Genomic DNA, 24809 nt, shown 5'->3' with positions numbered 1-24809 from the left:
GCAGTAAGCACAACTTGTCCGAGCTGAACTGGCTTTGCAGTCATCGATATTCTACCTCTCACAATTTTCTTCCATTAATCACTATCATTATGGCAATTGTAGGGCATCAAATCCCTGTTGACAAAGAAAATGATCTCAGCATAAACTCTGTATTGTATACCACCCAAAGTTACTTTGTTTGAGTTAGGTGGCATTTATTTATTTGTACCAAGAGGGCAAATGTATACAACATACCTTCATCCTCCTATTTTCCCTACAACAGCAACCCTGTGAGGTGACAGGTTGATAGAGAGCAACTTGCTCAAGATCATCCAGCTGGCTTTAACAGCTATGTCTGGTCTAGAACTCATGGTCTTCTGATTTGTAGCCTGATGCCTTAACCACTAGACCAGGGGTCTTCAAACTTGGCCCTTTTTTGACTTGTGGACCTCAACTCCCAGAATTCCTCAGCCAGGCACACTGACTGAGGAATTCTGGGAGTTGAAGTCCACAAGTCATAAAAGGGCCAAGTTTTAAGACCCCTGCACTAGACCACACTGGCTGTTATAAATTAAGTAAATAAATAAGCAATAAGATGCTTCTCTTCCCTCATTCTTCCACTGGGGAAACTAGCAAGGCTTTCCATTTTTGCCCATATAGGATTCTTGCTGCTGTTAACATATGTAATAAACTTCCAATTTTTTTCCAAATTCCTCATCCAATAGTTCTAAAACAGGGGTGTCAAACTGCCAACTCAGGGCCGGATGTGTCATCCCAAAACCGCACCCACCCCATTGCCAGCAATGGATAAAAAGGTCTGATACGTTGTGCAACATCACATGATGTCACCAGTTTGATATGTCTGTTCTAAAATAAAATCTTCTGATTTCAATTTTATACAGTGGTATTGTTAAGGAATTTGTTGTGCAGGGTCTCCTTGTGCTACCAAAGAGTTGCACAGACAAGGAAGGGTACTGAGAGCAACAAGAGTCACACACAGGAGTACACTGAGTTGTAAAAGCAAAAAGTATTTTACTTTGAGGTGGTGTAAGAACAAAAATGCACAGTCAAAAATAAACAGTCCAGGTCATAAACAATAGCAACAGTCCAAGGAGTAATCCAAACTACAAAGTCTTCTTACCGGTGCAGAGGTCAATACACAGTTCAGGTTTACAACAGTAGTAAACCAACAGCAGAGCAAAAACAGTAATAGTAGAGATCAGTGAATTCAGAGAGAGAGAGAGAAGCTACATTCCTAGCTTCCTCTTATGGCCATGAGAACACTTACACACCCATTGGCCAATTAACTTCTTAAAGACATAGCATTATGGTTAATATATTTTCAACCCAACATTGTAGGCTAAAACCATATGCCTAACAGGTATCTTGGTACTTATCCTTAATTGGTTCCAGTGAATACTGAACAATGAGTAACAAACAAATATAGTGAGTCTGACACCAACAACAAAGCAGCTGACACCAACAACTTTTAGCTCAATGAGTACTGCAACAACATTTTCACATCAAAATGTCTTGAGTACCAAATTCAATGACTTTCAAAGCAGTTGACTCTCGTGGTAGCACTGTATTTGTTTTAGGAATCGTGTGAATTAAGAGAAAGATCTGGTCCCTATATTTCTTTGCTTTAACACAAGTCCACCAAAGATAATAAGGAATACCATTTTTATTGTTACATTTTCAACAAACATTTGAAACATCTTTATACATCATTGACAGTTTCCCAAGCCTTATGTACCACTGATGCCTCATTTAATAACAGTTTCTTTCAGATTACAATTCAATGTAAATTTTAATCCACATATACTGTATTCCCATTGCTCAAGCATTAGATTATAACCACTTTTTGACTTGACCCCTTGAATTTAACATATTCATTTTCCAGATTCAATTTCAACATTTTATAAACCTTTGAAATAATGTTTTCATCATCAGCATACAGTGAAATTTCAAATTCATTTTTTGTAAACTATAACTTTTCTTATCCAAGGTACTCCAAGTCTTTTGTCTTAAAATTAAGTTTACTTTGAATAAAAGATTATTTCACCAGAGGTTCACCAAATTGGCTTCACCATCCTTTCTTTTCCAAAAAAAAGGTTCCTGTAGTGACAACCAAAGAGATATTTTAGGAATGAGCCTTATTTTACATTTATTTCAAATTCTTAGGATGGCATTCTTAACAAAATGATTCTTGAAATCTACATTTATTTTATTTTAGTGTACCACATATGGGTATGCCATTCAAATCTCAATTCATGGTCCTCCACATTTATTTTTTTCTTTGTACAACCCTGTAGTCCCTTTTATCGGCGTGAGGTTGATGTGACTAAATGGAGCTTAGCATTTACTGCCCAGATGCCCTTCCTGATGCCTATGTGGAAGTAGATACCGTATTTTCTGGCAAATAAGATGACTTTTTAACCCATGAAAATCTTCTCAAAAGTCAGGGGTCGTCTTATACGCCGGGTGCTGAAACTTTAGGGACAGGGCCGGCTGGAAAACCTGGAGCGGATCTCCCATTTAGTCTGCACAGGGAAAGCGGGACCAATTGGAGAAGAAGCTGCAGTCTGAGATTTTTTACAGGCTGGGGTCTGGGCATCTTTCCTTCTAAAGTTGAAGAGAAGCTGTAGTCTATCACAACTTGAAAGGCAGGTGGGGAATGCAGCAGTCAGAGCAGCTGCTTAGCTCTAAGGACACATTTGATTCAGGAATTGGGGGGGCTGGCTGGAAAACCTGGAGCGGATCTCCCATTTGGTCTTTTTTTTTAATCCCATTTATATCCCGCCCTTCTCCGAAGACTCAGGGCGGCTTACAATTTAAAGCACAAATCAATGTGCTTAGCAATAGCCTTCATTCTATGTATATGCCTGCTTATTAGGGCTTTCAACCCCCCCCCCCAGCAGCATTATTACAAAGTCAGCTTATTGCCCCCAACAATCTGGGTCCTCATTTTACCTACCTCAGAAGGATGGAAGGCTGAGTCAGCCTTGAGCCTGGTGGGATGCGAACCTGCACTAATTGCAGGCAGCTGGTGTTACTTAAGGCTCTGCGCAGGGAAAGCTTTAGAGTGAATTAGGAAAAGTGAAAAAGTGAATTAGGAAAATAGGGAACATCTTCTACATTTAGGCAGGAAAAATCAAATGCACAGGTATAGTATAGGTGGTACCTTGCTCAACAGTAGCAACTGTGAGAGAGATCTCGGAGTCCTAGTGGATAATCACTTCAATATGAGCCAACAGTGTGCTGCAGCTGCCAAAAAAGCCAACACAGTGCTAGGCTGCATTAACAGAGGGATAGAATCAAGATTGCGTGAAGTACTAATACCACTTTACAATGCCTTGGTAAGGCCACACCTGGAATATTGCATCCAGTTTTGGTCACCACGATGTAAACAAGATGTTGAGACTCTAGAAAGAGTACAGAGAAGAGCAACAAAGATGATTGGAGGACTGGAGGCTAAAACATAGAGGGAACGGTTGCTGGAATTGGGTATGTGTAGTTTAATGAAGAGAAGGGTGAGGGGTGACATGATAGCAGTGTTCCAATATCTCAGGGGCTGCCACAAAGAAGAGAGAGTCAAGCTATTCTCCAAAGCACCTGAAAGCAGCACAAGAAGCAATGGATGGAAACTAGTCAAGGAGAGAAGCAACCTAGAACTAAGGAGAAACTTCCTGACAGTTAGAACAACTAACCAGTGGAACAACCTGCCTCCAGAAGTGGTGAATGCTCCAACACTGGAAGTTTTTAAGAAGAGACTGGACAGCCATTTGTCTGAAATGTTATAGGGTTTCCTGCCTTAGCAGCGGGTTGGACTAGATAACCTCCAAGGTCCCTTCCAACTTCTTCTTCTTCTTCTTCTTCTTCTTCTTCTTCTTCTTCTTCTTCTTCTTCTTCTTCTTCTTATTATTATTATTATTATTATTATTATTATTATTATTATTATTATTATTATTATTATTATTATAGTTTAATTCACTTGCACTGTTTTATGTTTACATGTTTGATGACAAACAGCCTTATGTTTATAAGTGTCAATTTTCCTACTAAGTACCTGCATGTCATAAGCATTTGAATTAAAATTACCATATTAAAATCAAATCTGATGTTTTTTTAATTTTTATTTGGTGTGCGTTGGAAGAGGGGTAGTCTTATATGGTGACTATAGCCCAAACCCTATAATTTAACAGGAAATGTAGGGGGTCATCTTATACACCCAGTCATCTTATACGCCGGGAAATATGGTATTTTCTCTTCACAATCTGATATCTCAGGGGCTGCCACAAAGAAGAGGCAGTCAAGCTATTCTCCAAAGCACCTGAAAGCAGGACAAGAAGCTACAGATGGAAGCTAGTCAAGGACAGAAGCAACCTCTAAGAACTAAGGAGAAACTTCCTGACAGTTAGAACAATGAACCAGTGGAACAACCTGCCTCCAGAAGTGGTGAATGCTCCAACACTGGAAGTTTTTAAGAGGAGACTGATAGAGAAACATCTGTCACTGTCTAGGGTTGAACTCTCAATCTTCCAAGTAGGAAGTGTGCAACAGCAGCCTATAATTTTTCATCGAACTAATAACTTGATTTTGCTTTGTCTATTGGCTTCTTTCTAAAACTGGGGTATCCTAGATTCCTGCTATATGGAATTCCTTATATCTTTCAGTGACTGTAGAAGTTGGTCTACAAAACATTCATAATATTAAAAAGACCATTTGGACTTCTTGCTTTGCCTATTTTTATCATTTTATTTGGTAGCATACCAAACAGTGATTAAGTCCATACCTTTCTCCAAATTATTATCAAAGCATTCATTGAGCTTCTTTTCTTATCCTCTATAAATGTTTCCTTCTAATAAAATAGTCTCGTTTAATTTCCATCTGAAATTTGAAAGATTGCTTTTAATCATTTAAAAGAATTTATTTTATTTCAAAGAACTTGGCAAATCAAATTTCAGAGCTGGATATTTTACCTAAATCTTTCCCAGATCATAATGCAGACTGAATCCATAATTTAGTCTCTCTTGGATCGAGGAAAGTACTACTCAGCAAAGTAGCTTGAAATCCAGACCACCAGAGTTCTCCACCAGGTCATGTTCAATTGGAAATCAGGGAAAGAAGTTTTAATCATAAGTTTAAGGTCTAAAAACTATATTTTGAAATAAACAGCAAAAGGGAAGTTAGGTTGTTGATTTCAAAAGTTAAAAACAGACTAAAGGAAGACATAGAATTGAAGAAATATTTTGAATTTTGAAATGGAGAATAATCAACTAAAAAAGTAAATGATACAATATAAAAGAAAATGTGGCCTTGGTTAAAATATCCCCCTCCCCTGCTTTCAATAGACTGGTTGTAACCAAAATATTTTTCTACGTACATCAGTTCCTGTGAAATAATACATCTTCGATTTAGCTCCAATATGACTGAGAGCTCTCCAATATCCTTCTTGATTGAATTGTGATTAGGCAATTAAGTTTGCACTGTTTCCTCTTCTGCAATAAGTATTTATTAATATACATTTGTTGTTTATGTTAGAAAAAAGATAGCTGTGCAGATAGATGAATTATTCACAGTTGTACTTAGCATGATAAACATGTTATTGTTAAAATGAGTAAATGTTTGTTGAAATATGAGACAAAAGAACAACAGGCAAAAGAATCCATGGTAAAATAGACTGAAAGGTTTAGTTACAATAGTCAAATGCGTCAATGAAATAATATGTGTTTGAAAGGATTGAAATTTATGTTATGTTCTAATCTTAAAGAGAATGTTTATAAAATTAATTATTGTTGGTATTTGTCAGCAGAGAAATTTTCTAGAACATATAAAATATAAACATATAAAAGTACTTTGAATCTTTGAAATTTGAACAACGTGATGGGACAGTTGATCATGCTTGGTGAGCATGTAAAAAAGACAAAACATTTTGAATCTAAATACATACATTGATTCAGTAGATTTTTAAAGACTAAATTATTATATGTTTAAAAGTAGAATGGAATTTGCATAGATGTCTAATTAACTTTGTTGATTAGAGATCAAAGAATACCATCTTTTACAGTTGACAGGAAACCCATTATAACTTTTTTTCATGAAACAGGAAAAAAAGCATTTATTGCCTGTGATTTTGATGATTGGAAATAAAATGATAATAGAAATAAGAGAGCTTTTTTTGTAATCACAGAGTTTGAGGTAACTTTTTAACCATAATTTATTTGCTCCATAAGAAATTGAACACTTCTATTGTATTTTATTTTATCCTTTCTTTCAGTACATTTGTATTTTCTTTTTTCTTTCTCTCTTTCTTTGTTCTTTTTATTCTGTACTAGTTTGTGTTCGATTTTATGTTCCCTTTAAAGAACTTAATATATGAAAAAAAACTGAAAAAATAGCAAAATGCACGCAATTTACATTCAAACATTTTAAGCATTCCAGTTAACAAAGGAGTAACTTCTCTTAGAATCTTTCAGGAAGGCTACTTTTCAGCCACATTGATAATCTTATACGCAATATTAATCATTCCTTTTTTCTTACCATTTGTTCCTTCTTATTTAATTCAGGCTGCATTATAATAATGTAGCACTTGGAAAGGAAAATACAACTCAGTAAACCAAAAGCAGAGGCTAATATGGAGAAAATCTCCACGGCTAACATCAATTTGCCCTTGATGCTCAAGTAAGTGGGGATGAAGGAAATCTAAACAGTAAAAAACACGAACATGCTGAAAGTGATGAACTTGGCTTCATTGAAACTGTCAGACATGGTTGTTACACATGTCAGCAGTCCAGGTCTGAAATGCCACACGCTCCTGCGCATAGATGGTAGGAGACGCACACTCCCTGGTCGAGGATTCATATAGACTTTGCTGGGCCCTTTTAGGGACAGCTATTTTTTATAGTGGTCGACAGCCACTCTAAATGGCTGGAAGTTATTCCAGTCGTGAATATGTCTACTGCTAAGACCATCCAGGTGTTTAGGAAACTTTTTGCAATGCATGGGCTGCCGGATATTGTAGTATCTGATAACAGGGCCCAGTTCACAGCAGCACAATTTCAAGCCTTCTTGAGGACTAACCTCATTAGGCACACAACATCAGCTCTATTTCATCCTTCCAGTAATGGGCAAGCAGAAAGGATGGTGGCACTACAAAAGAGTCACTGAAGCACATAGTGACTGAGGATTGGCACCACAGACTGGCTGACTTTTTGCTCTGCCAGCATACCACGCCTTGCACAGGAACTGGCAAGAGCCCAGCAGAGCTGTGTTGGGGAAGGTGACTAATCACGAAACTTGACAGGCTGCAGCCAGATCGGGTGGCAGTAGACACCTCTCGCCCAAGGCCTCCAAGGGGCTTGCAAGTGGGTGATGGGGTATGGGCCCGGAACTATGGGCATGGGAACTTGTGGGTGCCAGGCAAAATTGCTAAAATCTCAAGTTCTCTCTCATACAAAGTGACATTAGATGGCGGGAGAGTCGATCGCCACCATATTGATCAGCTGCGAAGGCGGTTTCCAAAATGGCCACAAAGCAAGGACCTCATCCCCAGTCCAATTCAAGGACCTCAAACCAGCAGCCAAGCCAAACAATTCACATACTCTGAGGACCCCAGCAGTCAGAGCAATGGAGAGGGGATCATAGAGGGGCTAAGCCCAGGAGTGCAACATGGGTCCCTGAAGGGGAAAGTCAACCTGAACAATACAGCTGCTGTGCTAACTCTGCTCAAACAATGGATTCTGGGATGGGACAACGTGGAATGGCCAGCCCGAGGAATGCGAGTCAGCCAGACTCTCATGGACTCAATGAGCCTGGTCTACCCAGCCCGGCGGGCAAGCTGGTAGACTGGGAGTTGCCAGGATCCCCCAGGCGATCTATAAGGGTTCACAAACCTCCAGCTTATTTACAGGATTTTGTCCTAAAATAATTGTGCTGAAATGTTGTGTATGTCACTGAGATTGCTGCCTGCTCAGGAAAGTCTCTGTATTAGCAAATACATTGGAGCAATGCTGAACTTGTGCATACTACTATTTTGTACTTTTTTAAACTCTGTAATTGCTGTACTTATTTCTTTTGCTGCTATAATGTGTATACATTCTAGGGGGGGAGGGGTGTAATGCATTGAGCCTTGTTTTACTGAGTGTACCACTTGGGTTTGAATGCTGGAAGGTTGCTTAAGCAGGGAGCTGGCTAACAGCTCCCAGCTCCTCAGACAACCCGTCTCCAGCGCCACCATTGGCTGTCTCTAGGGCAGCAATAGGTTGCTTCAAACCTATTGGCCGCCACCTAGAGGCCAGGGTATAAATAGCTGCATTCGCAGCCCTGTTTCTCAGTTCGGTTCCTGCAAGCAAATAAAGAATGTTGTTGACTGAACTCATTCACCTCATCTCTTCTCTTAAGCAAGGAGCCCAGTACACAACAGTGGCATTCCAAGGGGAGGAGTTTTTGTCCAGGATGTGAGGGTCTGCAGATATTTTCTCAGCTCCCTCTCTGACCCGTGCACTATTCACATGCCCAATGGAAGGCAGACTAATTGTAATAAGGTTTTTTTCTGTAGACCTAACTATCTGTAGAAGTCTATACCTGTCTCATTTGGCTACTGTACCAAACCTGACAGTTATAGATGAACAAATCACAGACTCAATAATTGTAGAATTGTATGAGCAGCTCCTTGGGCATTCTGAACTTTCTGAGTTGATGCAGGAAGAACATTCTTTGTTATGCCTTTTTAATGATGGTTGTCGTGTTAGGTGTCCATTTCAAATTCTAGGAGATTGTAGAACTTGAAGGAATCTCCAGTTGGTTGAATTTTTGGTAAAGTATTTTATCTACTGGTTACTGTATTTGGTAGAATATTTTATCTATGGTTGATAGTACTGTTGGAAAAGCATTAGAGTATACCATTTATTAAATTGTAATAAAGTGAATAGAGGTAGGTAAGGGAGAAAGAATCTCCACAAGAAGAATATTGAAAAACTCTGGATGTTCTTCTAAGTCAGGGTGGTCAAACTGCTGGCCCGTGGGCCGGACGCATCATCCGGAAGCTGCACCCACCCCATTGCCAGCAATGGAGAAAAAGCTCTGATACGTCATGCGATGCCAGGTGACATCACAGGTTTGACATGTCTGTTCTAGGTATATCTGAGTTCCTACACTTACCCGTTTGTGTTGAGATCCTCTCTGAAGGATGCTGAATATAATCATAGCAACAGATTTGTTTCCCCTGCTGTAGACGCTTGTTCTGCCCAGGACGGCAACTCTCAACACATGTAGATTTTGGCACCATCTGTTAATATTGTCCAGAAAAAAAGAGTCTATAGAATAAGAAACTGCTTTATTATCTCTCTCTTCTTCCCTCACTGCTGAATTACATTGCATTACATATGTTTGAAACTGATATAGCTTAGAAATTATGAATTATGAATCAGGGTATTAACATCTTAGAGAGATACCTGATACCCCAATCTTATGATGTTAATAACTACAGTATTTCTCTAATGCTGCAAATATTTCCGTCCTTGCTAAAAATTCAAGAAACAGATTAGATGAAGCAGCAAGTCCTCCTTTATCTATATAGCTCTTCCTGGCCTTTTAAACCTGCAGTTGCTTTAATGAGTGATAATTTGTGATAACACAGGTAAAAAACTCATTTCAATTACAGAAGATTAAGCTTCACAGATTTCTCCTATTGAGTCAAAAATTTTCCAAGCACTCTCCTAAAAACAACAGTCCCCAAAGAGTAAAGAACATACAGATATTAGAGATGCCTTCATCTAGCTGTTTCTTACTCTTGCAATAGGGAATTCATTCCCATGTGGAATTATCTAATCATTGCTCCTCCTTTCAAAATTCTCCAAAAGTCCCAGGCATCATTAATAATAATAATAATAATAATAATAATAATAATAATAATAATAATAATAATAATAATAATAATAATAATAATAATAATAATAATAATGATGATGCTGCAGCTACAAAAAACCGCGCTACTCGGAACATCTTACATTTTAAGGAGATACTTGGTTGATACCTAGGATGCTGGCATTAACCCGTGTCAACCATTAGTGCCAGTCAATTTGAGTGTTCAGTTGACTGAGTTTCATGTTTTATGAATACAAGTTTTATATAATAATAATAGGTTGGAAGGGACCTTGGAGGTCTTCTAGTACAACCCTCTACTCAAGTAGAAAACCCTATACCATTTCAAACAAATGGTTGTCCAGTCTCTTGTTAAAAACTTCCAGGGTGGCAGAATTCAATATGGTTACAATGCAATACTGCAGGCTAACTCTGTCGACTGCCAGCAGTTTGATACTAACCAACTCAAGGTTTATTCCCCTTCCATTCTTCCAAGGTCAGTAAAATGGGGACCCAGATTGTTGGGGGCAATATAATGAACCTGTAAACTGCTTAGACAGGGCTGTAAAGCACTGTGAAGCAGAATATAAGTGTAAGTGCTATTGCTATTGCTATACAATTTCAGAGCCTTTACTCCTTTGTGAATAGCAGTCAAAAAATAATACTGTTTCATCTTCTCCTGATAGTGAAATTAAGCAGTAGGCTGTTTTAATTAATTTAAGAAGGAAGAGACTCAGAATGGATTCAATTATCCATTCTTCCCCATTCTCCCAAATTTAGAATCAGTTTAAATCAATATTTCAATGGCACAGCTGGACTCTTAACTTCTAAAACACTTTATGTATTTTGTTAAAGAAACCTCACTTCTCTCAATTAATTTATAATTGAAAATGTGGCCATACCAGTTTACAAACACCTTAATATTCTTCTACATTTTTAAAATCAGAAATACAAAAAATGCATTTCTTTATTAAAGGGGATAATTAGGCCTTTGTGTCTTATAGTATCATGTATGACGCTTTTGTTTTAGTTCAGTTCTGACTTTAAAAAAAACTATTTTTGACCAATTTACTTGTGAGTACCTGCTATGGATCAACTTTTTGGAGATTAAGTTGACCTTGTCTTTTGCTTCTTCTCTGTTTGTTCCTCCAGGAATACAAAGAATGGAGAGAATGTGCTACAAGATAAACAGCATTGTAGATGCTGTAACTCAAACCAGACTTCTCCATTTCAAAGAGAGAACTACGCAGGCTCTCCAGCTTCTCTTCCCCAGTGCATTTTTTCATTTTCTTCTTGTCTACCATGCGATTACTGAGTGAACAAAAGAATGTTGATGCTCTATACAGTTGATCCTCACAAGGAGATTGCAAGATACCAGTCTCTACTGGATTTAGAGCTCTGACAGATGAAAGGATAGCCATTTTGCTCTAGCCTTGTGGCACCTTAGAAAGGACACTACTTTAATCACTTTCAAAACTGCTTCTTAATTGGTTTTTAATTATTTGGAAACTTAAGATCAGCAGGTTTGGTAGCACTGGCTGAGTTTCCTTCAATCATTAGTGAAAGACATTTTAAATACAAGTTTAAGGATGTAAACGTTATTTTGGAATAAACAGCAAAAGGGCGATTAGAGCACTGTTGTTGAAAATTTAAAAACAGACTAAAGATCCATATGTACGGTATTTGAAATAAGATTTTAAAATTAATTATAAGAACCATTCCAATTAGAAAAATATTTTTGTTTTGAATTGTAAAAAAATGATAGGTTGAGAATTTGAAGGTTGGACATTAGAGCGAACAAGAAGGAACTGAAGATTACAATTAAAGGACAATAATACTTACATTTGACTTATTAAAAGAGAATGGAACGAAATATTTTACATTCAACAGACTGAAGGATATTTTTGAACAGGGGACCCAAGAGTTAATTTTAACACTGTCGGCCTCTATAGATTGCGTGTGTTTCAAAGATATTATGGAAGAGGGACATATTTTCTTGACAAAATTGGGGCTATCTGAATTAGATTGGCCACCCCACCTGTAACAGCCAACACCATTCTTACAATCTTGAAAAAAAAATTAATTTTGATTTTGACAAACCATAATCTCTGACCTGTTTGTCTAATTCTGACTATTACAAGATGAGGTTCATCTCTGAGCCTTCATTGCATTGCACAGTTGAAAATATGGATCATCATCACTGTCCATACCTATTTGATACATTGCAGCATCTTCATCTTTTTCATTTAAACTCCATTTCTCAGGTGGCTTCAGAACTGGCAGATTGTAGCAGTGGTGACATGGCTGAAACCGATTGGGCTATCTAACTGATTTTGTATTTTTAGCAGAGAAACCAGCGACACCTGTCCATCAGAAGTAACAATCTGTCACATCATCATTCTGTTCTCACCATATCACTGGGACATCAAAAGGCATTGAGTTCCTCTGTGCTAGGCTCTAAGAACAACAGGACATCTTTCACAACAAATATGAGGAGTCGAGGCCTTGTCCTGATCACCAGTCTTACAACCAAAGAACAGTTCCTACCATTTCTTAACAAATCCAGTCATGGCACATTTTTGAGGCTTAATCATGTACTCACACAAATGTAGCAGTATGTGTCATGGCTGTTTCAACATTCGGGAGACATTTCTACTGTCACCAATTGTCCTATACCAAGTCTGTAAAAGGTTTACAAGTTGTGTAAATTATATGAACATACACAATGCTAGGCCTTGAAACAATCACATCAAAATACAAAAGGAGTAGCATCTGTATATGTGTGCTGCTTTTATAGACTTTCTGGCAGCCTAAACATGCCTAGGTATGCAAAACCTGTACCATTTCCACAAATAGTAAGCAATATGCTCTGAGTGTATACCTGGATGTGCATGAGCTATATAAATCATCCTATAACACAAATGAAAATTACTGGACCTAAAATGTATATAAGAATAAATTGTAGAAAATAACATTTTTATTAAAAAGTACGCTAGATGAAAACATAGTGATTGACAGCCAAAAGTCTATAGGTTACAGCTAAAAGTGATCAGCAAAATCTTTGTTGTACAGTGACATTGGAAACAAATTCTAATTTTCTAAATTCCTTTTAATGCGTTGTTAGTTTCTTTCTACAACTTTTCTCCTTCTCGCTCATTCTTTCTTTGTTTTCTTTATATAAAGAGAAAAATATTTAAATTTTCAACAGTATTTTACTTAGCAAAACCACACAACTAACATTCAACAATTATGAACTTTGAAACTGATACATGAGGTGATGTCTTCTTGGATTTTTCAGGGAGAGTTGTTTTCACGGTTTCACACTGGTAACTAGCTAATTCTAAGTTTCAACTGCTGCTTGTAACTCCTTCTCATGCAATATTAATCATTCCTTTTTTCTTACCATTTGTTCCTTCTTATTTAATTCAGGCTGCAATATAATGATGTAGCACTTGGGAAGGAAAATACAACTCAATAAACCAAAAGCAGAGGCTAATATAGAGAAAATCTCCACAGCTACCATAAATTTGCCCTTGGTGCTCATGTAAGTGGGGATGAAGGAAATCCAAACACTGCAAAACACCAACATGCTGAAAGTGATGAACTTGGCTTCATTGAAACTGTCAGGCAGTTTCCTGGCAAAGAAAGCCACTGTGAAGCTCACAATGGCCAGAAGACCCATGTAGCCCAACACAATGTAAAACATCATCTCTGAGCCTTCATTGCATTGCACTAAGATCTCACCCACTTGGGAATGCTTCTCTAATTCTGGAAAGGGGGGCTTGTTCACCAACCAAACAGCACAGATGGCAATCTGAATCAAAGAACAAGGCACAATGACCAAGATTGCTAGCCTCTTTCCCATCCATTTCCTCATCTTGTTCCCTGGTTTTGTAGCCACAAAAGCCACAACCACAGTGATCGTTTTGGCCAGGACACAGGAAACAGCAACAGAGAAGGTGATACCAAACACAGCCTGCCTTAAAAGGCAGGTTCCCTTGCTAGGCCTTCCTATGAAGAGGAGGGAGCAGAGAAAACATAGCAGCAGAAAGGTAAGCAGGATACATGTGATGCTCCAATTGTTGGCTTTCACAATGGGAGTGTTCGAGTGTAACCTGAAGATCACCATCACAGTACATGTGGTCAGAGAAAGAAAAAGTGCCAAAGATGTCAGAGCTGTCCCCAGGCCATCTTTATAGGACAGGTAAGTCATTACTTTGGGAATGCATTCTTGCTGACTTGTATTAGGATACTGTTCTTCTTGGCAAGACTCACATTCATCTGCATCTGAAGATCACAAGCATAAATTCAGTATTTAATTTAATAATTTAATTTAATAATTTAATTTGTATACCGCCCTTCTCCCGAAGGACTCAGGGCGGTGAACAGGGCAATACATAAAAACAAGATACAAAAATTAAAAATTATTAAAAAGTACTTAAACAGTGCCCGTAATAAATTAATACAGATTAAAAGTTAAAATCCATTTATAAAATCCAACCCCGTCCCATCAGGCCAGGCCAGCTTGTTCAAAGAGATGGGTTTTAAGATCGCGCCGGAAGGAGCGGAGATCGGGCGCCATCCGGAGCTCGACCGGAAGATGGTTCCAAAGATCCGGTGCACCCACAGAGAACGCCCTCCCCCTGGTGGCCACCAGTCGGCATTCTTTGACCGGTGGCACCCTGAGGAGGCCCTCTCTGTGGGAGCATACTGGGCGGATGGAAGTTGACGCCGGCCGCAGGTGCTCCCCAAGGTATTCCGGACCCATGCCATGTAGGGCTTTGTAGGTCATTACTAATACCTTGAACCTCACCCGGAAGACAACTGGAAGCCAATGCAGCTCGCGGAGCAAAGGTGTGACATGGGAGTGTCGGGAAACTCCCAACACAACTCTCGCGGCTGCATTCTGTACCAGTTGGAGCCTCCGAGTGGTCTTCAAGGGTAGTCCCATGTAGAGAGCGTTGCAGTAGTCAAGACGAGAGGACACGAGCGCATGAGTGACCTACGTAAGGCATCCCAGTCTAGATAGGGCCGCAACTGAACTTTGTACTAATATTTTTCATACTTCCTGATCTTTATATATTATCTGATGTAAAAAAGTAAGTACTGAGCTCTACAAAAATCTTTTAAAATGATGGTCCCCAATCTTTTCATATTTCTGGACTGGTAACAGCACCAGCAGTGGGGGGGAGGGGGAATAGTTTTGCACAAGCAATGGGTGAGCGCACACAGCTCCATTTGCATGAAGCAGATGCACGAAGCTCGCACAAATAGAGCATCACATGTTCACACACATGCTTGCACACCACTTGCATGGCCCAGTTCTCAATGGGCCACAATTTGGGGGGTGGGGCCCCTGATTTAAAAGCACAAATCAATACAAAAATAGCCTTTGAATACACTACTGAAGAACATAAATCATAATAAAGTCATTAGATGTATGGAAGGGAGAAAGATATTCCACAAGCACAAACTAGAAAATTTCTGGATGTTTTCCTAGATAGATGTTTACCCATTTGTGCTGAGATCCTCCCTGAAGGACACTGAATGCAATCATAACAACAGATTTGTTTCCCCTGCTGAATTAGTTTGCTCTGTCCGGGATGGCAGCTCTCAACACAGGTAGATTTTGGCACCATCTGTTAAGATTGTCCAGAAAAAAAGAGTCTGTAGAACAAGAAATAGTTTTCTCCTCCTCGGTATGTAATTCTAAATTATGTACATTTGGAACAGATAGATTTTAGAAATTATGAAACAGGTTATTAATATCTTAGAAAGATTCATAATATCACAACTGTCTCATGTTGGTAACTCTTTCTGCATTTTAAGATAAGATAAACTTTATTGTCATTTTTTTACTGTGGGCACAACGGTACACATCAAAAATGAAATATAATTGCCTGCTCTCAAAGCGGAACACATACATGACACATACCTAACCATACTATATACACATATGTATAGACTCACACCCCTACATATACCTAACAAAAAATAATAAATACTGTCCATCTTGAATATAGAACAGAAGAAAGAAGCTTGAGAGTTCACAAGGTTAATGCTGTATGGAATCAAACTATAGCTGAATCTGGATGTTCTGAAGGTAAAAAGGAAAAAAGGTTGTGAAGAGGATGTGTATTGTCCCAGATAATCTTACGGACCCTGCTTAAGCAACCCTTCTGTGGTATGTCCTGGATGGAGGAAAGGGAACTGCCAATGATCTTTTCGGCCATCCTCACCACATTTTTCTTTTTCCCAAATATATTTTCTAAATTCAGCTCTCTCAACAAAATTTTCTTGTCATTCTCCAGATTGTGTGTGTTAAATACCACTCAAATGATACTGATATTAAGCTGAAGAAAATATAATAGTTCCAACCTGATGAAATGTGGGATTCCACATAATGGCACTTGCATTAATGATGAATCCTTTTCCAAGTTGAAAACTGGGATCGATTCTTCCAACTTGGACTCTCTGGAAAGAGTCATTGGGAAATGTCACCAAATTGATGAGGTCATAGCCTGTTGCTAAGTCCCTATCTTCATCGAGAAATATTTCATCTCCGACGTTATTGTTAAAGTGGACTTGTTTCAAAAATGAATTAAGCTAGAGGGAAGGAGAAATAGGTTACTGCTCTAACAAAAAGTAACGGTCACTTGGAACATCAGTGATATTACATTTAAATTGATATTTGATGCAGTACTGAAAATTGGTGTTTTCGAAGTACATCAAGAATTGAAAAGCTTTTATCCAACCAGAACATGGATGGTTAACCATAACAGCAATATTTTTCATCTGAATCTGAAACCAGGGACTCATTCCATTGCCTCTAAACTATGTAAGATGACAGAAAGGATTTTTTCCTTTTACCTGAGAAACTACAAGTCTGCCAGTCAAATTCATTTTCCAGAGACTCATTTCTCCCATTTTTGAATGACATGGATAAAAAATTTCTTTCAAAAAAATTAGGCTATAGACAATTTATCTCTTTTTTATTTCTACCTAAATCCTAACTAACTTACTACACCTATTCTGGAGCACTCCAGTTACAAACAATTTAGGCCTTTTTACTCATTTGGGAGAAGTAGTGAGTCCTTACTTTTTATTCCTCTTCTGATAGTGGGATTTAATATCTGAGAAGGACCCATCCCAGAATGGATTACATTTATTCATTTTCCCCAAGGCGTTAAATTTAGCATCAATTTTAAATCAGTATCTCATTGGTGCATCTGGACTCTCAACTTCTAATTCACTTTAAATATTTGTTTAAGATATCTTCATTCTCTCAACATTCTTCTAAAAACATTCACTTGCTTTTCTTTGCAGTTTCAAAAGCTGGTTGTGTTTACTAGTTTATCTCTGTTGTTACATCATGTATGCTTTTCTTTTAGTTCTATTCTGGTTTTCTAAATTATTTTGGTTTTAATGAATTGAATTGATGAATTGATGGAAGATGAAACAGTTATGCGACAATATAGAGAAATGGAATTTGCTTTAAGAATTAGAGGAGTGAAGGAGAACAAACAGGAAAACCTGAAAGAGATACTGGCAAAGGCCTTTGCTCCAATAATGGGTTGGCAACTTGAGGATTTCATACGGGAAATTGAAAAGGGTTTTAGAGTCAACTCCTGGATTGCAAAGCAGAGGAATTTACCAAGAGATGCGGTGATTTACTTTTCAAAGAGGGTGATTCAAAATGAAATTATTCAAGCTTTTTATAACAAAAGGTTCCAAGTAGAAAATCCAGACGTTTTGATATTGAAAGAAATTCCTCCAAAAATTTTAAGAAAAAGGAAAGAGTTTGCTTTTCTGGTAAATGAATTGAAAAAAAGGCAGCATCAGTTCAGATGGGATATACCGGTTGGAATAGTGGTCAAGTACTTAGGTACTAGATATCCTCTTAATACAATAGGGAAAGCAAAAGAATTTTATTTTAATGTGCTGAAAGCAGATTTGCCACTATTTCCTGAAAAAAAAAGAAGCAAAGGAGAGAAAAAACAGGCTCAAATGGAAGAGAAACAGATTTATGCGGAAGGTTCGAATTTGTTGGTTGAAGAAGAACTACAATTAGTTGTGGATATGGACCAGCCTTTGAAATCAATAGAGGAACCTAGAGGCCAAAGAGTGATGCGAGCAGCAGCCACATGAAAAGCGCAAGAACAGCAGAAACAGCAAGATCAAATTAAAACTCAAAAAGTTACTAAAACGGAAGCAGTGGGAGGGGCAAGACCAAAGCAACAGGTTCATATGAATCTGCAGGAATTGTTCCAAAAGCTTCTAGTCGTGAAAGATGGCGACCAAGTTTCTAACTTGGAATGTTAATGGCTTAAATTCACCACAAAAGAGGGGAAAAATATTTCATTATTTGAAACAATAAAAAAATGATGTTATTTGTTTGCAAGAGACACATATTAGAGTAGTAGACCAAAAGTATTTGACAAACTCTAGATTGGGAATACATTTTGTTGCATCTGCCCCGGATAAGAAGAATGGAGTAGTTATATACTTAAAGATTTAACTGCTAAATTAATTGAGGCAGATGCACAAGGACACTATATTGCAATTGAACTTATAACAGAAGGAAAGATAATACTTTTGGTTGGAATATACGCACCAAATCAACATCAAGAAAAATTTTACATGATAGAATAACCCAATGGGATTATAAATATTGTATTTTAATGGGAGATTGGAATGGAGTTTTGGACACAGGAAAAGACAAGCTAGCATGTACGTATCCAAATCAACCACCTAAGTGTTGGAGATGTGGTAGTGAAGAGGCAACTTATTATCATATATGGTGGACATGTAAAAATGTTAAAGCCTTTTGGATAAAAATATGGTGGATTTTTCAGAAAGTTTTTAAGAAAAAAATAAGATTTACTCCGCAGCTATTCTTATTGGGGATTATTTCGGATTGTACTGTTATAGAAACTAAATTAATGTTACACTTAATAATGGCAGCCAGACTTTTGGTGGCGCAACATTGGAAGAAAGAAGATTTACCTACAATAGAACAATGGATACTTAAAGTAATGGACGTAGCTGAAATGGCAAAAGTTTCAGCATATTTGAAAGAACAATAACAAGAAAAATATATTTTGGAATGGAAAAGATGGATTGATTATATTCAGAACAAATATGGGACTAAAAAGTTTCAAATAGCATATGAATAATTTTTACAATTATAGAAGTGTTATTATAATTACTTTAGTTTTTTTATAAGGGAGTTAAAGGGAGGAAGGTGTTTTAATGTTGTAATAGATATTTAGCATATGTTTGCATAAGATTGCTATATGTAATACCATGTATTCTGCATTGGGAAGTCCGGGAGGGGGGGAGGGAAGGGGAGAGGGTTGATGGGGAGGGGGTGTTATTATTAAAAATTTTGTAAAACTTTTCAATAAAAAAGCATCTTGCAGTGTGTGCCTCTCCATTCTTCCTCCAGACTCTGGGTCCTTGGTTTCCAAATGAGATGCAAAAGTTTCTCTCATCAGAAAAGAGGACTTTGGACCACTGAGCAACAGACCAGGTCTGTTTTTCTTTAGCCCAGGTAAGAAGCTTCTGACGTTGTTTGTTGTTCAGGAGCGGCTTGACAAGAGGAATACGACATTTGAAGCCCATGTCCAGGATCCATCTGTGTGTGGTGCTCTTGACGCACTGACTCCAGCCTTAGTCCACTCCTTGTGAAAGTCCCCAACACTTTTGAATGGCCTTTTCCTGACAATCCTCTCCAGCCTACGGTCATCCCTGCTGCTTGTGCACCTTTTTCTTCCACACTTTTCCTTTCCACATAACTTTCTATTAATGTGCTTTGATACAGCACTTTGGGAACATCCAACTTCTTTTGCAATTACCTTTTGAGGCTTTCCCTCCTTATGGAGGGTATCAATGATGGATTTCTGCACAACTGTCATGTCAGAAGTCTTCCCCATGATTGTGATCCTACTGAACCAGACTGAGAGACCATTTAAAGGCTCAGGAACCCTTTGCAGGTGTGATGGCTTAATTAGCTGATTAGAGTGGGACACTTTGAGCCTAGAATATTGCACCTTTTCACAATATTCTAATTTACTGAGATTGTGGATTTGGGGTTTTCATGAGCTGTAAGCCATAATCATCACAATTATGACAAATCACATCTTGAACTATCTTGCTTTGCATGTAATGAGTCTATCTCATATATTAGTTTCCCCTTTTAAGTTGCATTACTGAAATAAATGAACTTTTGCACGATATTCTAATTTTTCAAGTTTCACCTGTATGCTATTATTTTATTATATGAATTGACCAATTTACTTGTGAGTACCTGCCAGGGAGGAACCTTTTGGAGATTCCATTGGCCTTGATTTCTGCTTCCCCTCTGTTTGTTCCTCCAGGAATACAAAGCATGGAGAGAATGTGCCACAAGATAAACAGCATTGTAGATGCTATAACTCCAACCTGACATCCCCATCTCAAAGATAAAATCAGGAAGGCTATCCAGCTTCTCTTCCCCAGTGCAATTCTTCACTTTCTGTCCATTATATGTAACACCATTGATTGAGCAGAAGAATGTTGATGTCCAGAATTGAGACAGGAAATAAAATGTAGACTTCAGAGGATTTATTTTCTCAAGAAAATTCTGAAATCCTGGCACAACCTTGGTGTGGAGTGAGAATGATAGGGTTCCATTGAAGGATTTTTTGCTAAATTTTCTGGCAGAGTTCTGAGCAGTGAAATCCCATTCACATGTTGTGATCCACACCTTCTCCAGAGGCTTCTTACGGCCAATTTCGATTGCGCATAAAACAATCTGTAATCCCTCCAGAGACTGACCATTTCCATATACAAGGAACACATTGACTTTAATTTGGGAGATAACAGATTCAATTTGAAGGATTTTTTTCTCAAGTATCTCTCTTAATAAATACATTGACATGATTGGGATCATCTGTATCCCAGCTATGCAAATATTATTTTCTAGAAGCTTGGGTCTCAGAGTTCGAAGAAAGTTTTCACCACTTTCATCATCTGAAACAATTAGACTAACCCAGTTCCATCCAAAATATTTCAAAAGTTGAACTATCCCCATGTATTGAAAAGCTTCATTGGGAATCATACGGTAGAAAGAAGGAAAACCAATTTTGCCTCTTAACATGGGGTCAGAGGAGCCGTAACTAACCTGGGGGGAAAATTTAAATCACAAAAAAGCATTCAATTTTGTATACACCCTTTTTAAATGGCTGCTAATATTAGATACAAATTTACTGGACATTTTTAAAAATCCACTTTAGTTTATTGTTTGATGGGTGGATGGAATCATATTGCCCATCAGTGGTCCTTTTGAAGATGAGAAATACCAGTTAAGTAGCTTTCATATTTATGTGGTCACTAAAAAACAACATCAACTTGAAGGCACATAGCAAACAATCAATCAATCAGTGTATTTAATTTCAAACTCGTGAAAAGTATGTGAAAGAAATTTGATTTCTCTAGTTTACATTTCAAGCTTGCAGCAAGCCAGGTCCTCAAGTAGAAATCACCATAGATGTAAAATGACAGTTCAAACAATAGGAGAATTTACCTTTACCACGGAGACTTAAAAGTTATTCTCCTTTTCCTTCTATATATCTGTTTCCAAAAATTTACCTGAGGAATCTTGTAAGTACTTAAGATGTTGGCCATGTGGATAGAATTTTCAGAGGTGAGTCCCCCAATGTTGGCCATGACTTCCACTTCAGTGTTACAGTAATAATTGAGTGGATCCCCTTGTCTTAGAAAGAGAAGATCAAAAGTGGTCCAAGTGGTTCTCCATGAATTGTAAGCATTGTCATAAATCTGGGACCCCAATGTGTTGTTGGGCAACAGATCAGGATTATTATTGATTTCTTTAATGGCAAAAAGAAAAGCGAGGACATGCTGGTAGTTTTTAGGGATTAGACTGCCAAGAGAATTTTGAATGTTAGATCTTAAGGGCTAATAATTAAGTGACTTACAGCTTAGATCTTTGCTTGCCCATAGAGCTCGACTGAATATTGTTCTCTATATGATGGGAAATTCTTTCTGAAATAAATGGTTCAGATATTCCCTTAAAGCAAAGTGAATAAGTTTCTTCCTTCTGTCATTAATGCACATACTATATATATCTGTCTATGTATTTTAAGTTTCTTTTTTAAAATTAATACTTTTTTCTTTTGTACTTTATTATATATCTTAATGGTGTGATTCATACAAGTTACAGATGTCATAAAGAAACTATTCTCTTAAATCAGAGAGATGCAGGAGACAGACAGAGGAACAGAGAGGATCTAATCTTCCTGGTAAGGTATATAAGGATATACAACATTTTGGATCTATACTTTGGATATACAAAATTGATTCTCTCTTTACTCATCCAAAGTACATTATTAAATATAACATTGCCATAGACATACTTTGTCAGGGTTTCTAATGAGAATTCTTGAAAGGAATTAGGGATGTAAGAATTCCTAATTACTCTCATTCAACTTGCCCAAGGTACAGTACCCTACAAATGAAACATTATCTTAGAATTAATATTTTTTAAATCTTATTATTTATTCCCTATTGTCTACCAGAGGGTCTAAATTGTACAGAGAGAATTATTGGGGCTCTTAGCAAATCCATCTTCACACACAGTTCAGTTGGCTATGTATATGTTTCAACTCAATCTCTGGTATAAGTGTAATTGGCATATAGAATGTCAAAACATGGAGAAAATTATAAGACAGAATAAGAGATCTGTCATTACTTAGAAATAGTCACTTAGGTGGGGAAAGTAAGAATGATCATCAGACCCAAACAGAATCTTCCAAGAATGAAAAACTACTGAAGATTTTTTTAGGAAAGAATGCTATGGGGTCAGAGACACCTTGGATAAAAATGAAGAATTACCTACTAAGCTTCTGCTAGTGAAGACATTGGATGTTCCCTAAACTTCTGTTCTCTATAATTACCAAGTATCATGGATACAAATTCTCCAATTATAATTTCATCTGAAGGATCTGAAGGATGGGTGGAAACTTTTCCCAGATAAGGATCTTTTAGGTTGCATTTTTTTCTGAAGGAATGGTTGAGCTTTACAAGCAAGAAGATTAGAAAAAGAGCCAGGAGCTCTTGAGATAAGCCCCATCCCAATCTTACCACCATGATCAACAAACACCCAGCACCTTGATCAAAAATTCAGGCAATAAAAGTGAATAATTGTGCTGTGGTCAAGTGCAAATCAAAGAGTGATGTAAAAAACACAACCTTTTGGCAGGGCTTTTATGCAGTAAGCACAACTTGTCAGAGCTGAAGTGGCTTTGCAGTCATCGATATTCTACCCTCACAATTTTCTTCCATTAATCACTATCATTATGGCAGTTGTAGGGCATCAAATCCCTGTTGACAAAGAAAATGATCTCAGCATAAACTCTGTATTGTATACCACCCAAAGTTCCTATGTTTGACTTAGGTGGCATTTATTTATTTGTACCAAGGGGGCAAATGTAATAATAATAATAGTAATAGTAAAATAGTAATAATAATAATAATAATAATAATAATAATAATAATAATAATAATAATAATAATAATAATAATAATAATAATAATAATAATAATAATAATAAAGTTGGAAGGGAGCTTGGAGGTCATCTAGTCCAACCCCCTGCTCAGGCAGGAAACCTTATACCATTTCAGGGAAATGGCTGTCCAGTCTCTTCTTAAAAACCTCCAGTGTTGGAGCATTCACCACCTCTGGAGGCAGATTGTTCCACTGGTTAATTGTTCTAACTGTCAGGAAGTTTCTCCTTAGTTCTAGGTTGCTTCTCTATTTGACTAGTTTCCATCTGTTGCTTCTTGTGCTGCTTTCATGTGCTTTGGAGAATAGCTTGACTCCCTCTTCTTTGTGGTAGCCCCTGAGATATTGGAACACTGCTATCATGTCACCCCTCACCCTTCTCTTCATTAAACTACACATACCCAATTCCAGCAACTGTTCCCTATATGTTTTAGCCTCCAGCCCCCTAATCATCTTTGTTGTTCTTCTCTGTACCCTTTCTAGAGTCTCGACATCTTTTTTACATCGTGGTGACCAAAACTGGATGCTCATATTGAAGTGATAGTCTACTAAGACTCCGAGATCCCTCTCACAGTTACTACTATTGAGTAAGGTACCACCTATACTATACCTATGCATTTGATATTTCCTGCCTAAATGTAGAACCTTACTTTTTTCACCATTGAATTTTATTTTGTTAGATAGTGCCAAGTGTTCGAGTCTGTCCAGATCCTTCTGTATCTTAAGCCTATCTTCTGGAGTATTGGCTATTCCTGCCAGCTTGGTGTCGTCTGCAAATTTGATGAGTTCCCCATCTATCCCCTCATCCAAATCATTAATGAAGATATTGAAGAGCACTGGGCCCAGAACAGAGCCCTGGGGCACCCCACTACACACTTCCTTCCATGTAGATGCGGTTCCATTGAGGACCACATGCTGAGTACGGCCTGTCAGCCAGCTACGAATCCATCTGGTGGTAATGCTATCTAACCCACATTTTTCTATCTTATCAAGTAGTAGGTTGTGATCTACTTTATCAAATGCCTTACTGAAGTCCAAGTAAATTATATCTACAGCTTTCCTCTGGTTACTAGTTTTGTCACTTGGTCAAAGAATGTAATAAGATTTGTCTGGCATGGTCTGTTTTTGACAAACCCATGTTGACTTTTAGTGATGACTTTGCTAGAATCAAGGTGTTCACTGATTTGTTGTTTGATTATCTTTTCCAGAATCTTCCCAAGTATTGAGGTCAGGCTGATAGGTCTGTAGTTTCCTGGATCTATTTTTCCCCTTTTTTGAAGATGGGAACTACATCAGCTCTCTTCCAGTCCTCTGGTAGTTCCCCAGTGCTCCAGGATCTTTGAAAAATATAGTTCAGTGGTTCTGAGATCACGTCTGCCAGTTCCTTGAGAACCTTGGGGTA

Source organism: Vipera berus (assembly GCF_964194415.1).
Source record: "Vipera berus genome assembly, chromosome: W".
Taxonomy (NCBI): domain Eukaryota; kingdom Metazoa; phylum Chordata; class Lepidosauria; order Squamata; family Viperidae; genus Vipera; species Vipera berus.
The sequence above is the reverse complement of the archived record's forward strand: the minus strand, read 5'-3'. Positions refer to the sequence as shown.